Below are 24110 nucleotides of genomic sequence, written 5' to 3'. Positions count from 1 at the left end.
TGATATTTTAAACACAGGTTCAGATTTCAAAGAACCTCAGACGCCCCTTTTGCCCTTACATAGGCAATAACCTATACTCACGCTAGTCTGGGTCCAGATCTATATTTTATAAAAATCCTCAAGATGTTACTGAAGCATAATCCTATTACCTAGCGTCTCTCTCTCGGGACAGGTCTCCCTACACACGCGGTAGAACAAAGGCCATATATGGCAGGATAAAAATAGGGAGTGCCTCTATCTGTAGTATGTGGTACAAGACCACACACCCAACAATAAGTGATGTCCAACTACTAACTGGTGTTGATGAAAACGATACAAAAGGAATTATCAGTAAGCTCTGATCTCCTAACTATCCGTGTTCGGGTAATATCTGGAAAGATGCAAAGAAGTAGAAGAAAGACATAGGTGTGGGAGGTGGGTGCAGACGTCAATTGTGTAGAAGAAACAAACCAAAATATAGTAGCCAATAAAATACATAAAAGTATTAAAATAGATAGAGCTATACCGCACTTAGAGAACAATATTCTATAATGTCTGTTTTTCATCTCTTGCTTTTTATCGTCATTCCTCAATACAATCTCCATTTTCTAATGTCGCTCACGCAATCTTGGTAGAGTACTTCAGCTGTGATTATTAGCAGGTCATAGGGACACTGCAAGTCCTGCAGGCCTACTGCCACTACTCAGGTCACAAACTGAACCGTTTGTACTCCTACGTGACCCTGCAACTGGCAAATGGTAACCAATCAAAAATTTAACAAAAAACATAATACAATTTCAGAAAAAAGCAAGAGAAAAATAAAAACAAAAGTCAAATGCAAAATACTTGCACAATCCTAAACAGAAAGCAAATCCTAGAATTATTTAATAACATTTTATATAGCTTCCTATGCATTTCAGTAATTCATTATATGTTTAAGTGAAACAATGGTGTTCCTGATCAATGCTCTCAGATGAAAAGGGATACTGTTCCACAGAGAGTGGACTTTATTCTGCTTCTACTAAACAGAATAGTACTTTAAAAAAATGCCAGAAAAGCAGCAAAAATTAGTTTCCAAACTTCAAGTCTATACAAGCTCACAGAAAATACCCAAAGTCCGTCAAAGCCTCTCCTGGCAGGCTTCTATTATCCATCAAATCCGCTTCCAGTGTTTTCTTCGCGTTGGGCCTCTTCAAGTCAGGCTTTTCATGAGAAAACAATGCTGTTTAGTTGGAGTGCTCTCCGGGCAAAACACTCACAGCTCACTCGAAAGTCTCAATGTCTCAAAACAATGCACCAGTGTCTGTTCTTTGTGGCAGACGCTACAAATGATGTGCTGTTCATTGATCAAGGGCACAAAGCATCTCGTGCAGATCCAAGCACTACTTAGCAAGATCAGCAGCATCTTCAGACTCCAACACTCATCATTTAGTGTCAGAGGACGCTCAAGCTGCTCTCTCATGGGCACCAAAATGTAGTGCCTTTTTCCAAACGTGGATGCTTGGGTGTACTGCCGTTCCACTGGTGCAAAGCAAATGAGGTGTGAATGTGGCCAAAACTCGGGCCAAGGGCTCAAGGGAATGTACACTGACAGAGGTTTCCAGCACATAACAGGTACAGAGCCCAAACAACAAATAAAAGAATCAGCTCCTCCTTTCTTCTGCAACGCCTTTCGCAAATCAAATGCCTTGCTTTGGAGGTACCACTGATGTCGCGCTGATGATCGCTGTTAAGCTTCGCGACTTTCTTGTTGCACGAATTGTAGAGCCAGGAAATCTATTCATCTCAGAGCGGTCACTGATGGGGAGTGAGCTTAGTGTTGATCACAGGTCTACAGGGAATCAGTCTTCCTTTAACTCTGGAAGGTCTAGCAGAGCCTAGTGATGCAGGGAATGTAACACAATTGTTAGTTTCCTCCAAATCAAGCACAAGAAGCAGTTCATGTGTTTTAACAAGGGGACTGGTAAGCATGTGGCCTGTAATTCTGCAAGGGAGTGACAATGTGCCATTGGCATAAAATACAAGAGCAAAGGCAAAAGGGCAAAACAGTATCTTTAGAATCTTCAGTTATGTTCTTTTCATTATTCTCTGTCATCTATAGCTACACAGGAATTCTATCCAAATGAATTTCCTCACACAGTGGCATTGTCTAATGGGGTAAATACATGTGTTCCCTCAATGACTAAGCCTAGGTGTTCCTAAATTCCTTATCTAGAACATCTCGAATAGAAAAATAACATGATTCAGATTATCAAGGACATGAAGAAAAGTCCCTCAAAAATGTGCATTAAGTGCACTATGCAACACAAAGGCTAATGATCAAATGTGAAGACAAAGAACAAACACTAGAAAGTCCTGGTATTTGCATGATTAGAACACATCTAATTAAAAAAATTGAAACAGCAGAAACAGAAGAGAACTGAAAAAATAAAAAATAGACATTAAAAATATGTCGTACTAAAAAGAATGTAAACTTGAGATATCTCCTATTGAGATGGAAAACTTGTATTGGGTCAATTAACCAGGCTATCACTATCCTGACAGTCAGTCTGAAAAGGCATTTGAAGTAGGCCTAAAGAAAATTCTTGAGAACCAGTCTGGTCACACAAAAGGGAATAGTATGTAGCATAAGGGGGGGTTCCTAATACATCACTGCAGTCTAGAAGTGTGAACATGAACAATACACCCATAATAATAAATGGGTTGACTGGTGAAAGGAAGATGGAGAAGGGAAAATGGAAGTAGGACACAACTAAAATCTTCAATAACTAAACATGATGCAACATTGGTCAGGTAAGAAGCAAAAAGAAAAATCTATAGGAAGGACAAGAGTTTGCTTGGGTGGCCTAAGGCGTGTGACGCAGCACCAAGAGCACGGGGATACATGAAAGACCAATGTTACAGAAATTTAACTCTACCGCTGACAATCTATACCCTACACGGTAATTCCAACTAATGTTCAGTTGTCTCTTCAGGGAAAGAAAAAAAATGAATCCATAGGCTAATCAAAAAATGCGATCAAAAAATGCGATATCGAAATTAGGCCACCTTTAGTCACGGATCTATAATTCCATCCTTAGGCCCAATCAAGGATACATAAATGCAGAGCTGCCTGTCCTTAAGGAAAAAGGGCAGTTAAGTGACTAACAACGGATGGCACACTTTGATCCAGTATATCATTTTAGTTTTCTTAAATATCATTACAGCCAAATTTAGGCATGCACTAGAAAAACTGCTGCCTTACTCGCTCACAGTATGAGGTCCATATCTGTGAAATTTATCTTAATACAATATTCATCCAATTTATTGTGAAATAACACATATCGTCATATGTGTTCCTTCACAGCACAGGGGATAAAAAAAAATACACATATCAAGCCATCTCAAGCCATAAGATATACTTGCTGTATATCAAGCACAAGGAAAAAAAAAACAGCCCAGACAAACAAACAGCATATATGAATAAGCGGTCATGTATAATACCATGGCACATGTACTGTATTACTATAAACCTGCAGCCCAATCTCAATTGTCAAGTCTAAAATCCTATACCCTACTTTTGACAGCAGGGCATCAGGTAATTGATACTCTGCTGTAAAAATATAATGTCGCTGTGTCAAATAACGCGTTTCAGTGGACCAAATGTATAAATGAAACATAAACACACATTTTTTTTCTTAAAGAAATTACGCAAAAAAAAAACATTTCTCTTCAACCAGCCAACTCACGTGTCTTGTGAATTAATCCATGAATTATCTGTAGGAAGAAGCAGAAAAGATACACAACACACACATTTCTCATAATACAATATCAATTATAACCCTTTTTATCAGACTACATAACATGACACAATGTGACATACAAAAAAAAACTTCTCATTATTTACCTGTAACTTTTTGTCCATGTACCTTGCAAAAACGCCCATTCTCACTCAGGCCTAAGGCCTTTAAGTTGCAGAATTTTGGGGAAGGGCTTCTACTTATTGCCTATCTAAAAGTCAATGTAACACTTCGTTTTTCTTTTTGTCAAATAAACTTAACTAAAAAAAATTAGTTCCTAGCATGGAGACACGCATATACCAGTTCTACAGATCATTTAGCAGAATGTTTGATATAATTTTTTTAAAGAAATCACTTTTGCATTTGCCTTTTCTAAATCATGTTCCCTCATTTTACACAGTGCTTAATTTGTAAGACATGAAGTGCAGGTGCTACAATTTTGCATGAGGAATACCTTTCCTATTTGTTTATTATCTCAGATGTGCGCTTTTAACGCAGATGTAATGTGAATGCGGCAAATGAGAACAAGCCAGCCTGCAATGAATGAAGGTTACAGATTTAAATCATATACAATCAACTACATCTCATATAAAGCGCTTGTGTGCAGCATTTTGAAAGCAACTGGGAGCTATGCAAACCACGTGTGGGCTCTAGAACCCTTCAGGGTACTGACAAATGAGGCTGCAGTTTTTCAAATTAAATAGTGTTCCTTTTATTATTATTAGCGGGATGCAATGCTGTGTCAGCCCTGCCGTATTTCTAATTTGAGATAAATGTGTTGATGACATAATTTACCGAACAACAAGCGTTTTGTGGGAACATGCTGGAGCTATTATTTATTCTTTGGCTAAAATGCAATGATCATTTGCTGTACATGTGCCCTGCATCCTCTGCTCATTTTAGTTCAAAAACAGAAACCCCATCCCAGCTAATGTCAAATTTGTAACGCTTTAAGAAGACACTTTTAAATTATGAACATGAGCAGGAATTAAATTTATCGGAGCAAGTCAGGCTATTCAAGTGACCTCAGGTCAGGACCGTGGCAGGGGCAGTGATTTAAATACAAAGAGGCAGCTGAAGTTAGCATCAGATGCATGTTTAACCATGTCATGCTGCATTCCACAGGCGAGGCCCTAATTAAAAGGTCACAAATGTCAACAAGACAGCCTTGCAAGATAACATCTCGGCCGCTACTGCTGGAACACGTTATACAGGTTCTGCCAGTCCCCTGCTCGTGGTAACTGAAGCTGACAAAGCCAGTAGGTTTAACCACTTCCACATAACCTGCAATATTTCACTATATTTAAAACAATTTCTATGACACATTGACTCGCTGAATCATAAGAAGGCACAACCTGCAAACATATATTATGACCTAAATGTATGCATTTTACTGAAGTGACGCTTTAAAAAGGGGTCCTGAAACCATTCAAAACAGTCTATTTATCTGAAAATCGACTTTTGCATTCTGGATACTAAGAAATAAATAGCCTACAATTTTTTTTTGCATAATGGGTATTACTAGAATGTCTAATATCAAATTTAGGAGTCATACATTTGAAAATAATTATTTATACCTTATAGAAATGAGCTTGTTTGCGCCTAGGGTAAGGGAAATTGCGCACAGAAGTGTTTGGTCATTTTCGTGGTACAACATAACTTAAATCAAACATTTTAATGCTAGGGGGTCATAGTATGAGTGTTAAGCTTCACAAATATTAAAAAACGGTTTTTGTAGCACTTGTTTTTAATTATTATTTTTCATAATTAATAATTTTTTCCTCCTAATGAAGCCTAATTATTGCTATTTGTGACTGTTCTACATGTAAAACGCTCACTACATCCCTAGTTTATTATTTAGATACATATTAACACACAAACCTAGGCGCAGCTGCCTAACTGGGAATGCGTGAGATTACTGCGCCATATTTATTTAAAAAGGACTGTTTGCAAAATTCCACCACCCGTGTTTAACTAAAGAGGTGCTGGCTGAATGAACATTCTTATTAGATATACTGCAGCTGAAAAGACTTAGCTGTGAACATCTAACTCCGTGCATCTAAAGAACAGGCAATTTCGTTTTTTCATTTTTTTTCTTTGGAGCCTTATTTACATCTATTGGACCTGACCCATACACGTACATACATTGAGCTCATTCCAGACACAAGACAGAAGGGGAGTCAAACACTCAGGCCACACAAAACAGCGTGCTCTAACCATTTCTTGTAAATAGCGCCGTTCTTGTACATAGCGCCGTCGCAATTTACAACAAAACCCACAAACAACATAGACATTTAAACACACATTTTAACCCATAGGTCAACACTTAGGACAGGAACAAGGAACAGCCTACAGACTGTCTTCAAAAATAACCTGCCAATACTAGTTGTAAACCATATTTACAACAAAAACGTTTTTGTTCCTATTTTTTTTTTTTTTTTTTTGTTAAATTCTTCAACAGATTTCCAGAAGGCTGCAAAAGGGACAGCCTTACAGACCTTTAAAGAGAGCTCATAAATTGGAGTTCCAACCGGAGGTATCAGACGCGAATCCTCCAACCGGGAATCCTTTGTTGCAACCTAGTCAATACTAATACAAAACAAAATACCGCGACCAGGCATCTGCGCTCACTAGTCGGGTTTCAGACTTCATGGGGCTATCTCCAACGATATACACGCAAATGTACGTGACCCACGGTTTTTGAATACTGCAGTGTTCAAATAATACTAAGGAACCAATACTGAGGAAGATTATCCAACTAAAGCAACCGGCGATAATCTGAACCACAGCAACCAAAGGCCTACCAAACGAACCAAATGTATCGATACCCGAACTGAACTGAACTGAACCGAATGATTATCGTAACCAGATAATCTTACAAAACCGAACTGAACCGAGAATCTTACGAAGGACTGCGTCACATTTCTGCGACCAATAAATAACTGAGGACTCAGAACCAAAAAGGACTGGGAGCGACCCACTTATTCTTCAATTAAAGCAGATGGAGAAAATGTCTCTTCATTTACTGCCTACACAAATTGCAATTTGCATATACACGAATATTTGTCCAAATTATAACTGTCAATTCCCCACTGCACTAACAGTCTGTTAAAAAAAAAACTTACAGCAAAAAAATATGAGTTCCTTAGTCAGGAGTGGCAACTTCAGGAGAGTTTTAAGTCAGAAAAATCAAAAAACATACTGGCCCACAGAGACAGATAATCCCCCAGAAAACCCTGTGCCCAGAGTACCTCTTTTTGGTAGAATTAATTCTGTCTTGTCTTCCCCAGCAGTTTTTCCATCCTTTGACAAAACACTACTGAAGATAACCACTCCATGATAAGGCCCACAGTTGGATGCGCCATTTGAGGAAAAGTAGAAAATGACTCACTCTCCCCACCAGGGATCTATCCAGCAGTTTGCATAATAGAGCAGCAAAGGAATTGACAGGCAATCTGTAAAATTAAAAGACATCTTTATTATAATTAATTATGAGGCTTCGTCGTCCAACCGTAGTTTTACAATTGAAAGAGGGAGCCTGCCTGAGCTTTCTCAGGCAGGCCTTTTATACAAAAAGTTTGGCCCTAGGCTCACATTCTTGCTGTGAAACACATCATTGCAGGTCGCTCCCATGGTACCATAACAAAGCAGGCTATAATTATGAATTCCATTCTACTTGCCCAAACTGACCAACCCATCTTCCATCATGAACATATGTCAAACTTCACATATTTTCCTGTGCAGGCCGGAGAAGCTCACAATAGAACTGGTTTCCTCCCCATCATATAAACAGTCACCTCCCCATTGTAAAAGCCCAGAAGCAGAGAAACAGAGCCAGGTGTGGAAGATAGAAATGTAGGATAAGGGGTGCTTATGGGTCATAAACAGGCATGGCTACTGTATTCGGCCTTCTAATCTTGCTCAGGCCAATGTACACAACAAGTTGCTCAGATCTTTAATATAGATTGACTAGAGGGCATGGACTGGTTTGGTGAGGCCAAAATCACGTAGGCAGATTCAGCCTGTTCAGGTCAAATGGGAGTCAGGAAGAACTCAAGCTAAGGGGTACGTGTCCTTTAATACTTGCTCTACCAGAATCATTGGCTCATGTATATGCCTATGTAAAGGGCAACACCTAAGATGGCTGCTGTTCACAACATAGAACCTGTGGGCTCACAATGAATTTGTCAATAACTCCTGCATGCATCATTGTATCGTGATGAAAATACACACACATATAAAACTTGCCATTTTCGTTTCTCTGATATCAAAATCATAGCAGAATAATGATATTTTAAACACAGGTTCAGATTTCAAAGAACCTCAACCCACTCAATCATTATTTGAACCAGAGGACACCCACTCAATCATTATTTGAACCAGAGGACACCCACTGAATAATTATTTGAACCCGAGGACATCCACTGAATCATTAATTGAACCCGAGGACATCCACTGAATCATTATTTCAACCGGAGGACACCCACTCAATCATTATGTGAACCTGAGGACACCCACTGAATCATTATTTGAACCCGAGGACACCCACTCAATCATTATTTGAACCCGAGGACACCCACTGAATCATTATTTGAACCAGAGGACACCCACTGAATCATTGTTTGAACCAGAGGACACCCACTGAATGATTATTTGAACCCGAGGACACCCACTGAATCATTATTTGAACCAGAGGACACCCACTGAATCATTATTTGAAACCGAGGACATCCACTGAATCATTATTTGAACCCGAGGACACCCACTGAATCATTATTTGAACCCGAGGACACCCACTCAATCATTATTTGAACCAGAGGACACCCACTGAATCATTATGTGAACCCGAGGACACCCACTCAATCATTATTTGAACCCGAGGACACCCACTGAATCATTATTTGAACCAGAGGACATCCACTGAATCATTATTTGAACCCGAGGACGCCCACTGAATCATTATTTGAACCCGAGGACACCCACTGAATCATTATTTGAACCAGAGGACACCCACTGAATCATTATTTGAACCAGAGGACACCCACTGAATCATTATTTGAACCAGAGGACACCCACTTAATCATTATTTGAACCAGAGGACACCCACTGAATCATTATTTGAACCCGAGGACACCCACTGAATCATTATTTGAACCTGAGGACACCCACTGAATCATTATGTGAACCTGAGGACACCCACTCAATCATTATGTGAACCTGAGGACACCCACTCAATCATTATTTGAACCAGAGGAAACCCACTGAATCATTATTTGAACCCGAGGACACCCACTGAATCATTATTTGAACCCGAGGACACCCATTGAATCATTATTTGAACCAGAGGACACCCACTCAATCATTATGTGAACCTGAGGACACCCACTCAATCATTATTTGAACCAGAGGACACCTACTCAATCATTATTTGAACTCGAGGACACCCACTGAATCATTATTTTAACCAGAGGACACCCACTGAATCATTATTTGATCCAGAGGACACCCACTGAATCATTATTTGAACCAGAGGACACCTACTCAATCATTATTTGAACCCGAGGACATCCATTGAATCATTATTTGAACCAGAGGACACCCACTGAATCATTATTTGAACCAGAGGACACCCACTGAATCATTATTTGAACCAGAGGACACCTACTCAATCATTATTTGAACTCGAGGACACCCACTGAATCATTATTTTAACCAGAGGACACCCACTGAATCATTATTTGATCCAGAGGACACCCACTGAATCATTATTTGAACCCGAGGACATCCACTGAATCATTGTTTGAACCAGAGGACACCCACTGAATCATTATTTGAACCCGAGGACACCCACTGTATCATTATTTGATTCCGAGGACACCCACTGAATCATTATTTGAACCCGAGGACACCCACTGAATCATTATTTGAACCCGAGGACACCCACTGAATCATTATTTGAACCTGAGGACACCCACTGAATCATTATTTGAACCCGAGGACACCCACTGAATCATTATTTGAACCAGAGGACACCCACTGAATCATTATTTGAACCCGAGGACATCCACTGAATCATTATTTGAACCCGAGGACACCCACTGAATCATTATTTGAACCCGAGGACACCCACTCAATCATAATTTGAACCAGAGGACACCCACTGAATCATTATGTGAACCTGAGGACACCCACTCAATCATTATTTGAACCCGAGGACACCCATTGAATCATTATTTGAACCAGAGGACACCCACTGAATCATTATTTGAACCAGAGGACAGCCACTGAATCATTATTTGAACCCGAGGACATCCACTGAATCATTATGTGAACCTGAGGACACCCACTGAATCATTATGTGAACCAGAGGACATCCACTGAATCAATATTTGAACCCGAGGACATCCACTGAATCCTTATTTGAACCCGAGGACATCCACTGAATCATTATTTGAACCCGAGGACACCCACTCAATCATTATTTGAACCAGAGGACACCCACTCAATCATTATTTGAACCAGAGGACACCCACTGAATAATTATTTGAACCCGAGGACATCCACTGAATCATTAATTGAACCCGAGGACATCCACTGAATCATTATTTGAACCGGAGGACACCCACTCAATCATTATGTGAACCTGAGGACACACACTGAATCATTATTTGAACCCGAGGACACCCACTGAATCATTATTTGAACCCGAGGACACCCACTGAATCATTATTTGAACCAGAGGACACCCACTGAATCATTGTTTGAACCAGAGGACACCCACTGAATCATTATTTGAACCAGAGGACATCCACTGAATCATTATTTGAACCCGAGGACACCCACTGAATCATTATTTGAACCAGAGGACACCCACTGAATCATTGTTTGAACCAGAGGACACCCACTGAATCATTATTTGAACCAGAGGACATCCACTGAATCATTATTTGAACCCGAGGACGCCCACTGAATCATTATTTGAACCCGAGGACACCCACTGAATCATTATTTGAACCAGAGGACACCCACTGAATCATTATTTGAACCAGAGGACACCCACTGAATCATTATTTGAACCAGAGGACACCCACTTAATCATTATTTGAACCAGAGGACACCCACTGAATCATTATTTGAACCCGAGGACACCCACTGAATCATTATTTGAACCTGAGGACACCCACTGAATCATTATGTGAACCTGAGGACACCCACTCAATCATTATGTGAACCTGAGGACACCCACTCAATCATTATTTGAACCAGAGGAAACCCACTGAATCATTATTTGAACCCGAGTACACCCACTGAATCATTATTTGAACCCGAGGACACCCATTGAATCATTATTTGAACCAGAGGACACCCACTCAATCATTATGTGAACCTGAGGACACCCACTCAATCATTATTTGAACCAGAGGACACCCACTCAATCATTATTTGAACCCGAGGACACCCACTCAATCATTATTTGAACCAGAGGACACCCACTGAATCATTATTTGAACCAGAGGACACCCACTGAATCATTATTTGAACCAGAGGACACCTACTCAATCATTATTTGAACTCGAGGACACCCACTCAATCATTATTTTAACCAGAGGACACCCACTGAATCATTATTTGATCCAGAGGACACCCACTGAATCATTATTTGAACCAGAGGACACCTACTCAATCATTATTTGAACCCGAGGACATCCATTGAATCATTATTTGAACCAGAGGACACCCACTGAATCATTATTTGAACCAGAGGACACCCACTGAATCATTATTTGAACCAGAGGACACCTACTCAATCATTATTTGAACTCGAGGACACCCACTGAATCATTATTTTAACCAGAGGACACCCACTGAATCATTATTTGATCCAGAGGACACCCACTGAATCATTATTTGAACCCGAGGACATCCACTGAATCATTGTTTGAACCAGAGGACACCCACTGAATCATTATTTGAACCCGAGGACACCCACTGTATCATTATTTGATTCCGAGGACACCCACTGAATCATTATTTGAACCCGAGGACACCCACTGAATCATTATTTGAACCCGAGGACACCCACTGAATCATTATTTGAACCTGAGGACACCCACTGAATCATTATTTGAACCCGAGGACACCCACTGAATCATTATTTGAACCAGAGGACACCCACTGAATCATTATTTGAACCCGAGGACATCCACTGAATCATTATTTGAACCCGAGGACACCCACTGAATCATTATTTGAACCCGAGGACACCCACTCAATCATAATTTGAACCAGAGGACACCCACTGAATCATTATGTGAACCTGAGGACACCCACTCAATCATTATTTGAACCCGAGGACACCCATTGAATCATTATTTGAACCAGAGGACACCCACTGAATCATTATTTGAACCAGAGGACAGCCACTGAATCATTATTTGAACCCGAGGACATCCACTGAATCATTATGTGAACCTGAGGACACCCACTGAATCATTATGTGAACCAGAGGACATCCACTGAATCAATATTTGAACCCGAGGACATCCACTGAATCCTTATTTGAACCCGAGGACATCCACTGAATCATTATTTGAACCCGAGGACACCCACTCAATCATTATTTGAACCAGAGGACACCCACTCAATCATTATTTGAACCAGAGGACACCCACTGAATAATTATTTGAACCCGAGGACATCCACTGAATCATTAATTGAACCCGAGGACATCCACTGAATCATTATTTGAACCGGAGGACACCCACTCAATCATTATGTGAACCTGAGGACACACACTGAATCATTATTTGAACCCGAGGACACCCACTGAATCATTATTTGAACCCGAGGACACCCACTGAATCATTATTTGAACCAGAGGACACCCACTGAATCATTGTTTGAACCAGAGGACACCCACTGAATGATTATTTGAACCCGAGGACACCCATTGAATCATTATTTGAACCAGAGGACACCCACTGAATCATTATTTGAAACCGAGGACATCCACTGAATCATTATTTGAACCCGAGGACACCCACTGTATCATTATTTGAACCCGAGGACACCCACTCAATCATTATTTGAACCAGAGGACACCCACTGAATCATTATGTGAACCTGAGGACACCCACTCAATCATTATTTGAACCCGAGGACACCCACTGAATCATTATTTGAACCCGAGGACACCCACTGAATCATTATTTGAACCAGAGGACACCCACTGAATCATTATTTGAACCCGAGGACATCCACTGAATCATTATTTGAACCCGAGGACACCCACTGAATCATTATTTGAACCCGAGGACACCCACTCAATCATAATTTGAACCAGAGGACACCCACTGAATCATTATGTGAACCTGAGGACACCCACTCAATCATTATTTGAACCCGAGGACACCCATTGAATCATTATTTGAACCAGAGGACACCCACTGAATCATTATTTGAACCAGAGGACAGCCACTGAATCATTATTTGAACCCGAGGACATCCACTGAATCATTATGTGAACCTGAGGACACCCACTGAATCATTATGTGAACCAGAGGACATCCACTGAATCAATATTTGAACCCGAGGACATCCACTGAATCCTTATTTGAACCCGAGGACATCCACTGAATCATTATTTGAACCCGAGGACACCCACTCAATCATTATTTGAACCAGAGGACACCCACTCAATCATTATTTGAACCAGAGGACACCCACTGAATAATTATTTGAACCCGAGGACATCCACTGAATCATTAATTGAACCCGAGGACATCCACTGAATCATTATTTGAACCGGAGGACACCCACTCAATCATTATGTGAACCTGAGGACACACACTGAATCATTATTTGAACCCGAGGACACCCACTGAATCATTATTTGAACCCGAGGACACCCACTGAATCATTATTTGAACCAGAGGACACCCACTGAATCATTGTTTGAACCAGAGGACACCCACTGAATGATTATTTGAACCCGAGGACACCCATTGAATCATTATTTGAACCAGAGGACACCCACTGAATCATTGTTTGAAACCGAGGACATCCACTGAATCATTATTTGAACCCGAGGACACCCACTGTATCATTATTTGAACCCGAGGACACCCACTCAATCATTATTTGAACCAGAGGACACCCACTGAATCATTATGTGAACCTGAGGACACCCACTCAATCATTATTTGAACCCGAGGACACCCACTGAATCATTATTTGAACCAGAGGACATCCACTGAATCATTATTTGAACCCGAGGACGCCCACTGAATCATTATTTGAACCCGAGGACACCCACTAAATCATTATTTGAACCAGAGGACACCCACTGAATCATTATTTGTACCCGAGGACATCCACTCAATCATTCTTTGAACCAGAGGACACCCACTGAATCATTATGTGACCCTGAGGACACCCACTCAATCATTATTTGAACCAGAGGACACCCACTGAATCATTATTTGAACCCAAGGACACCCACTGAATCATTATTTGAACCCGAGGACACCCACTCAATCATTATTTGAACCAGAGCACATCCACTGAATCATTATTTGAACCAGAGGACATCCACTGAATCATTATGTGAACCTGAGGACACCCACTCAATCATTATGTGAACCTGAGGACACCCACTCAATCATTATTTGAACCAGAGGACACCCACTGAATCATTATGTGAACCTGAGGACACCCACTCAATCATTATTTGAACCAGAGGAAACCCACTCAATCATTATGTGAACCTGAGGACACCCACTCAATCATTATTTGAACCCGAGGACACCCACTCAATCGTTGTGTGAACCTGAGGACACCCACTGAATCATTATTTGAAGCAGAGGACACTCACTGAATCATTATTTGAACCCAAGGACACCCACTCAATCATTATTTGAACCAGTGGACATCCACTGAATCATTATTTGAACCCGAGGACATCCACTGAATCATTATTTGAACCCGAGGTTATCCACTGAATCATTATGTGAACCTGAGGACATCCACTCAATCATTATGTGAACCTGAGGACACCCACTCAATCATTATTTGAACCAGAGGACACCCACTCAATCATTATTTGAACCCGAGGACATCCACTGAATCATTATTTGAACCCGAGGACACCCACTCAATCATTATGTGAACCCGAGGACACCCACTGAATCATTATTTGAAGCAGAGGACACCCACTCAATCATTATTTGAACCAGAGGACACCTACTGAATCATTATTTGAACCAGAGGACACCCACTGAATCATTATTTGAACCAGAGGACACCCACTGAATCATTATTTGAACCAGAGGACACCCACTGAATCATTATGTGAACCTGAGGACACCCACTGAATCATTATTTGAACTCGAGGACACCCACTCAATCATTATTTGAACCAGAGGACACCCACTGAATCATTATTTGAACCCGAGGACATCCACTGAATCATTATGTAAACCTGAGGACACCCACTGAATCATTATTTGAACCAGAGGACAGCAACTGAATCATTATGTGAACCTGAGGACACCCACTCAATCATTATTTGAACCAGAGGACACCCACTGAATCATTATTTGAACCCGAGGGTGAATCATTATTTGAACCAGAGGACATCCACTGAATCATTATTTGAACCCGAGGACATCCACTGAATCATTATGTGAACTAGAGGACATCCACTGAATCAATATTTGAACCCGAGGACATCCACTGAATCATTATTTGAACCCGAGGACATCCACTGAATCATTATTTGAACCCGAGGACACCCACTCAATCATTATTTGAACCAGAGGACACCCACTCAATCATTATTTGAACCAGAGGACACCCACTGAATAATTATTTGAACCCGAGGACATCCACTGAATCATTAATTGAACCCGAGGACATCCACTGAATCATTATTTGAACCGGAGGACACCCACTCAATCATTATGTGAACCTGAGGACACCCACTGAATCTATATTTGAACCCGAGGACACCCACTGAATCATTATTTGAACCCGAGGACACCCACTGAATCATTATTTGAACCAGAGGACACTCACTGAATCATTGTTTGAACCAGAGGACACCCACTGAATGATTATTTGAACCCGAGGACACCCACTGAATCATTATTTGAACCAGAGGACACCCACTGAATCATTATTTGAAACCGAGGACATCCACTGAATCATTATTTGAACCCGAGGACACCCACTGAATCATTATTTGAACCCGAGGACACCCACTCAATCATTATTTGAACCAGAGGACACCCATTGAATCATTATGTGAACCTGAGGACACCCACTCAATCATTATTTGAACCCGAGGACACCCACTGAATCATTATTTGAACCAGAGGACATCCACTGAATCATTATTTGAACCCGAGGACGCCCACTGAATCATTATTTGAACCCGAGGACACCCACTGAATCATTATGTGAACCTGAGGACACCCACTGAATGATTATTTGAACCAGAGGACACCCACTGAATCATTATTTGAACCCGAGGACACCCACTGAATCATTATTTGAACCAGAGGACACCCACTTAATCATTATTTGAACCAGAGGACACCCACTGAATCATTATTTGAACCCGAGGACACCCACTGAATCATTATTTGAACCCGAGGACACCCACTGAATCATTATGTGAACCTGAGGACACCCACTCAATCATTATGTGAACCTGAGGACACCCACTCAATCATTATTTGAACCAGAGGAAACCCACTGAATCATTATTTGAACCCGAGGACACCCACTGAATCATTATTTGAACCCGAGGACACCCATTGAATCATTATTTGAACCAGAGGACACCCACTCAATCATTATGTGAACCTGAGGACACCCACTCAATCATTATTTGAACCAGAGGACACCCACTCAATCATTATTTGAACCCGAGGACAACCACTCAATCATTATTTGAACCAGAGGACACCCACTGAATCATTATTTGAACCCGAGGACACCCACTCAATCATTATTTGAACCAGAGGACACCCAGTCAATCATTATTTGAACCAGAGGATACCCACTGAATCATTATTTGAACCCGACGACACCCACTCAATCATTATTTGAACCCGAGGACATCCATTGAATCATTATTTGAACCAGAGGACACCCACTGAATCATTATTTGAACCAGAGGACACCCACTGAATCATTATTTGAACCAGAGGACACCCACTGAATCATTATTTGAACCAGAGGACACCTACTCAATCATTATTTGAACCCGAGGACACCCACTGAATCATTATTTGAACCAGAGGACACCCACTGAATCATTATTTGATCCAGAGGACACCCACTGAATCATTATTTGAACCCGAGGACATCCACTGAATCATTGTTTGAACCAGAGGACACCCACTGAATCATTATTTGAACCCGAGGACACCCACTGAATCATTATTTGAACCCGAGGACACCCACTGTATCATTATTTGATTCCGAGGACACCCACTGAATCATTATTTGAACCCGAGGACACCCACTGAATCATTATTTGAACCCGAGGACACCCACTGAATCATTATTTAAACCTGAGGACACCCACTGAATCATTATTTGAACCCGAGGACACCCACTGAATCATTATTTGAACCAGAGGACACCCACTGAATCATTATTTGAACCCGAGGACATCCACTGAATCATTATTTGAACCCGAGGACACCCACTCAATCATTATTTGAACCCGAGGACACCCACTCAATCATTATTTGAACCAGAGGACACCCACTGAATCATTATGTGAACCTGAGGACACCCACTGAATCATTATTTGAACCCGAGGACACCCACTGAATCATTATTTGAACCAGAGGACACCCACTGAATCATTATTTGAACCCGAGGACACCCATTGAATCATTATTTGAACCAGAGGACACCCACTCAATCATTATGTGAACCTGAGGACACCCACTCAATCATTATTTGAACCAGAGGACACCCACTGAATCATTACTTGAACCCGAGGACACCCACTCAATCATTATTTGAACCAGAGGACATCCACTGAATCATTATTTGAACCCGAGGACATCCACTGAATCATTATGTGAACCTGAGGACACCCACTGAATCATTATCTGAACCAGAGGACATCCACTGAATCAATATTTGAACCCGAGACATCCACTGAATCATTATTTGAACCCGAGGACATCCACTGAATCATTATTTGAACCCGAGGACACCCACTCAATCATTATTTGAACTAGAGGACACCCACTCAATCATTATATGAACCAGAGGACACCCACTGAATAATTATTTGAACCCGAGGACATCCACTGAATAATTATTTGAACCCGAGGACATCCACTGAATCATTACTTGAACCCGAGGACACCCACTCAATCATTATTTGAACCAGAGGACACCCACTGAATAATTATTTGAACCCGAGGACACCCACTCAATCATTATTTGAACCAGAGGACACCCACTCAATCATTATTTGAACCAGAGGATACCCACTGAATCATTATTTGAACCCGACGACACCCACTCAATCATTATTTGAACCCGAGGACATCCACTGAATCATTATTTGAACCAGAGGACACCCACTGAATCATTATTTGAACCAGAGGACACCCACTGAATCATTATTTGAACCAGAGGACACCCACTGAATCATTATTTGAACCAGAGGACACCTACTCAATCATTATTTGAACCCGAGGACACCCACTGAATCATTATTTGATCCCGAGGACATCCACTGAATCATTGTTTGAACCAGAGGACACCCACTGAATCATTATTTGAACCCGAGGACACCCACTGAATCATTATTTGAACCCGAGGACACACACTGAATCATTATTTGAACCCGAGGACACCCACTCAATCATTATTTGAACCAGAGGACACCCACTGAATCATTATGTGAACCTGAGGACACCCACTCAATCATTATTTTAACCAGAGGACACCCACTGAATCATTATATGAACCAGAGGACACCCACTGAATCATTATTTGAACCCGAGGACATCCACTGAATCATTATTTGATTCCGAGGACACCCACTGAATCATTATTTGAACCTGAGGACACCCACTGAATCATTATTTGAACCAGAGGACACCCACTGAATCATTATTTGAACCCGAGGACACCCACTGAATCATTATTTGAACCAGAGGACACCCACTGAATCATTATTTGAACCCGAGGACACCCACTGAATCATTATTTGATTCCGAGGACACCCACTGAATCATTATTTGAACCCGAGGACACCCACTGAATCATTATTTGAACCCGAGGACACCCACTGAATCATTATTTGAACCAGAGGACACCCACTGAATCATTGTTTGAACCAGAGGACATCCACTGAATCATTTTTGGACCCGAGGACACCCACTGAATCATTATTTGAACCAGAGGACACCCACTGAATCATTATTTGAACCCGAGGACATCCACTGAATCATTATTGAACCCGAGGACACCCACTGAATCATTATTTGAACCCGAGGACACCCACTCAATCATTATTTGAACCAGAGGACACCCACTGAATCATTATGTGAACCTGAGGACACCCACTCAATCATTATTTGAACCCGAGGACACCCACTGAACATTATTTGAACCAGAGGACACCCACTCAATCATTATTTGAACCCGAGGACATCCACTGAATCATTATTTGAACCCGAGGACACCCACTGAATCATTATTTGAACCCGAGGACACCCACTGAATCATTATTTGAACCAGAGGACACCCACTGAATCATTATTTGAACCCGAGGACATCCACTCAATCATTATTTGAACCAGAGTACACCCACTGAATCATTATTTGAACCAGAGTACACCCACTGAATCATTATGTGAACCTGAGGACACCCACTCAATCATTATTTGAACCAGAGGACACCCACTGAATCATTATTTGAACCAGAGGACACCCACTGAATCATTATTTGAACCAGAGGACACCCACTGAATCATTTTTGGACCCGAGGACACCCACTGAATCATTATTTGAACCAGAGGACACCCACTGAATCATTATTTGAACCAGAGGACACCCACTGAATCATTATTTGAACCAGAGGACACCCACTGAATCATTATTTGAACCCGAGGACACCCACTGAATCATTATTTGATTCCGAGGACACCCACTGAATCATTATTTGAACCAGAGGACACCCACTGAATCATTATTTGAACCAGAGGACACCCACTGAATCATTATTTGAACCAGAGGACACCCACTGAATCATTATTTGAACCCGAGGACACCCACTGTATCATTATTTGATTCCGAGGACACCCACTGAATCATTATTTGAACCCGAGGACACCCACTGAATCATTATTTGAACCCGAGGGCACCCACTGAATCATTATTTGAACCTGAGGACACCCACTGAATCATTATTTGAACCCGAGGACACCCACTGAATCATTATTCGAACCAGAGGACACCCACTGAATCATTATTTGAACCCGAGGACATCCACTGAATCATTATTTGAACCCAAAGACACCCATTGAATCATTATTTGAACCCGAGGACACCCACTCAATCATTATTTGAACCAGAGGACACCCACTGAATCATTATGTGAACCTGAGGACACCCACTCAATCATTATTTGAACCCGAGGACAGCCACTGAATCAATATTTGAACCCGATGACACCCACTGAATCATTATTTGAACCAGAGGACACCCACTGAATCATTATTTGAACCAGAGGACACCCACTGAATCATTATGTGAACCTGAGGACACCCACTCAATCATTATGTGAACCTGAGGACACCCACTCAATCATTATTTGAACCAGAGGACACCCACTGAATCATTATTTGAACCCGAGGACACCCACTGAATCATTATTTGAACCAGAGGACACCCACTGAATCATTATTTGAACCCGAGGACACCCACTGAATCATTATTTGAACCAGAGGACACCCACTGAATCATTATTTGAACCAGAGGACACCCACTGAATCATTATGTGAACCCGAGGACACCCACTGAATCATTATGTGAACCTGAGGACACCCACTGAATCATTATTTGAACCAGAGGACACCCACTGAATCATTATTTGAACCCGAGGACACCCACTGAATCATTATTTGATTCCGAGGACAGCCACTGAATCATTATTTGAACCCGAGGACACCCACTGAATTATTATTTGAACCCGAGGACACCCACTGAATCATTATTTGAACCAGAGGACACCCACTTGTTGTAAATGAAATGGCGGTATTGTTAAGCATTAGCTGAAGCCATAATGCATCAGTCCAAATATCTAGTATAGGGATTCCATTTTGTATTTCGAGTCCGCCATTTGTCATGCCCTACATTGCCATGTGCTCAATGTTCTGATTGTCCTACCTCTCTGCCAGTTACACTGTGGATTCTACCTAGCAACAGTTATTATTAGTCCTTCTTGAGAGTGTATTGCATGCTCAGCAGAAGTAACAGTTGTTCCTTATTAGCATAGCCCTCCCATGTTCTAGAAATACTGTTAGCTCCACCCATTGATATATTTGGAAATGTCCTTACGTGGTTGTAACCTCTGTCTATAAAAGGGGCCATGTGCTTGTATTCAGTGTGCTACTCTGTACAATGCTGTAGAAGTGTTGTGGAGGTTGTATCACCACCTTTAAAGGTTTATTAAACTATGTTTTTGTATTTCCAGTATCCTTGCTAACTTCATTTGTAAGTCTAAGGACTTTGTACACAGAAGGGCTGTGGTAAATAAATAAATAATACCCTATTTTTGACTAGACTTATAGCATAACAGATAGCTCAATAAATAAGAGTCAAGATTCGAGGTAGTAGGAGTTTCTGCAGGTTTATTACAGCATAAGGACAGGATCAGGACAACCTGCATAGGAACAGAGTGACAGGGCCCAGCAGGACAACTGGGGCCCAGCAAGGGAAAAGAGGCCCAGCAGCTGCTGGGGCTAGGTCTGGGATGAGCGCGCTAACATTCAATAACAAAACACAGGCATATATACATAGCGCGAACACATAGCATTACATTGCAGTAGGCGTAGCAGTGGGTGGAGCAGAAGGCGTGACGCGTAGCAGTCGCGAAAGATAACAGTAAAAGTAGGTGTAACTGGGAGTATACATAGACATGTGATGCAAACGTAACAGAATATGTCATGAATGGGCGGAAACATTGGAGGGGGCTACCTAAGGAGCCGGGACCTCTAACCTAATGGTGCGCGAAAACTGGCAATGACGTGTTACTAGGAGAAGCTGGGGGCTACGAACTCTGTGTTAGGAGCAGAGACTAGAGTCTGGAGGGTCGGAGCGACATGTACCTAAACCCTATCTGGTATCTAATGTTTAGGGAACATGTTGATATAAACTAGAAGTCATGAGGGGAAAAGCTAACTTGATTCTAAGACTGGACCATGCATTATTCTACATGTAGTGCGTGATGAAGAATACTAAATGACCATTAAATACAGTATTTCTCTAACGTGGAGACGAAAAGGCTAGACAATGACGGAAACTATTGATACAGTTCAGTAGCTTAGGAATGCAGAGAGGAGGACTGAACTGATAGCTGGAATTATAACATACTTTTGGCAGACTCAGAGGCAGAGCCGGGCTGCACCGGGCACTGCGAGGCAGGAAGTAAGTGAAGGGTCGAGGATACAGGTGGGGGCTGTATCGCTCCTCAGCGAGGCTTTCAGGAGACAGAAGCTGAATCCAGGGTCCGGGCCCTTTTGAGGCCTAGAAACGGGGACTTCATAATGGAATAACGTGCACACTGAGAAACGTGGCAACATTACTTTACATAGGCCTGATATTCGTAGTATTCACGAGGACTGGAAAATGACATATCAGAGGTGGACACAACTGTAATTGCGCCTTTAATCGGACATGGGGAATAACATATGCATATTGGTCATGCACACATAACATATGATGGATGAGGCGTAGGGACACAGAACATGGCAAAATTTACTTTTCCACATTCCCTCCTTGTCACTACGTTTCCATCAGGAAACATCAATTTTCATGATACCATCTATCATTTCATACAGTACCATTTGTTCGTCTCGAATTGTCTTGGAACGGGATTTAGAACGGGGCTTGGGACTAGGAATACAAGAGGTAGCACACATACTGCAAATCGCAGGGCCACATTGTATACAGAGGCAGCAGCTAAATATGATCGCTACTGCAATACCTAGAAAGGACAGGACTTTCCATCCCCATGCGGAAATTATATTCCAGAACCAACCGGACCATGTCCAGGTGCCTGGATCTTGATGTAACAGATGGGCAATTTTATGGAGTCTGGTTATAGCTGAATAAACAGACGGCGCGTTATTTGGAATGAAAATGCAGCAACTAGATCCGATGACTCTACAGGCCCCGCCCCTATCGGCCAGTATGACGTCAAGGACGAGACGATTTTGCAAAACGACAAATCTCATAGCAGATTGTTCTTCGGTTAGGTTACCTAGAGCAGAAGCAGTCTCATTAACTACAGCTTCAAGGGTTCTTGTTAACCTACGGATCAGTTTACTATTCTGGACAGGTCCTACAAAGAAGAAGAAACCTTTATTGAAATCTGTATACTGTTCTAGAGTAGTTTCAGTATAATCGACAATTGGGGACTCCCTTCTATGTCTAATGTGTACTAGATGTGTGTTTCTGTGATAATCAGATGGGGCTAGAAAAACAGGTGGCAGTAGGAAGGCAATGTAACAGGTTCCCTCCCAATCGAGGGGCAGACGGACATATGCGGTTTGACCACAAATAAAATAAGAATGACGTGAAGCTTTGAAAACAGATTTCCCACTGTCACTATACTGGATAACAGTAGTACATTCACTATGACCTACATGTACAGAACCATAACTACGGACACATAATTCGCCTTTGACTGGTAGTACTGAAATAGCAGGTAAGTCTGGAGTAGTATCAGACTGAACATTCAGGACCATGAAATTCGACGAATAATTACCTAAATTATATACTTCGTTTTCTAGATCTAAACCTGTTCTGTGGGGGAAACCTTGCTTGTCTGAAAAACATGTACTGTTAAGAAAAGACATATCTGTTGAGGATGACGTTAACGTGGACCATGCTCCACACGAACCATTATGTGAGAATGGATAAGGAAAAAGTGGCAGAACTCCCTTCGGTGTCTGGAAAGGGGGGAGTCGACCACACACCCAACAATTAGTGGCATTGCTGGTCTGGTGTGAATAATGTAACATACGGATAAATGTGTTGTTACGCATAGCGAGGCGGTATGAATATTCGTGAGGAGGCAGATCACTA

Source organism: Lissotriton helveticus, chromosome 10 (assembly GCF_964261635.1).
Source record: "Lissotriton helveticus chromosome 10, aLisHel1.1, whole genome shotgun sequence".
NCBI classification, from domain to species: Eukaryota; Metazoa; Chordata; class Amphibia; order Caudata; family Salamandridae; genus Lissotriton; species Lissotriton helveticus.
Note: the sequence above shows the minus strand (reverse complement) of the source record.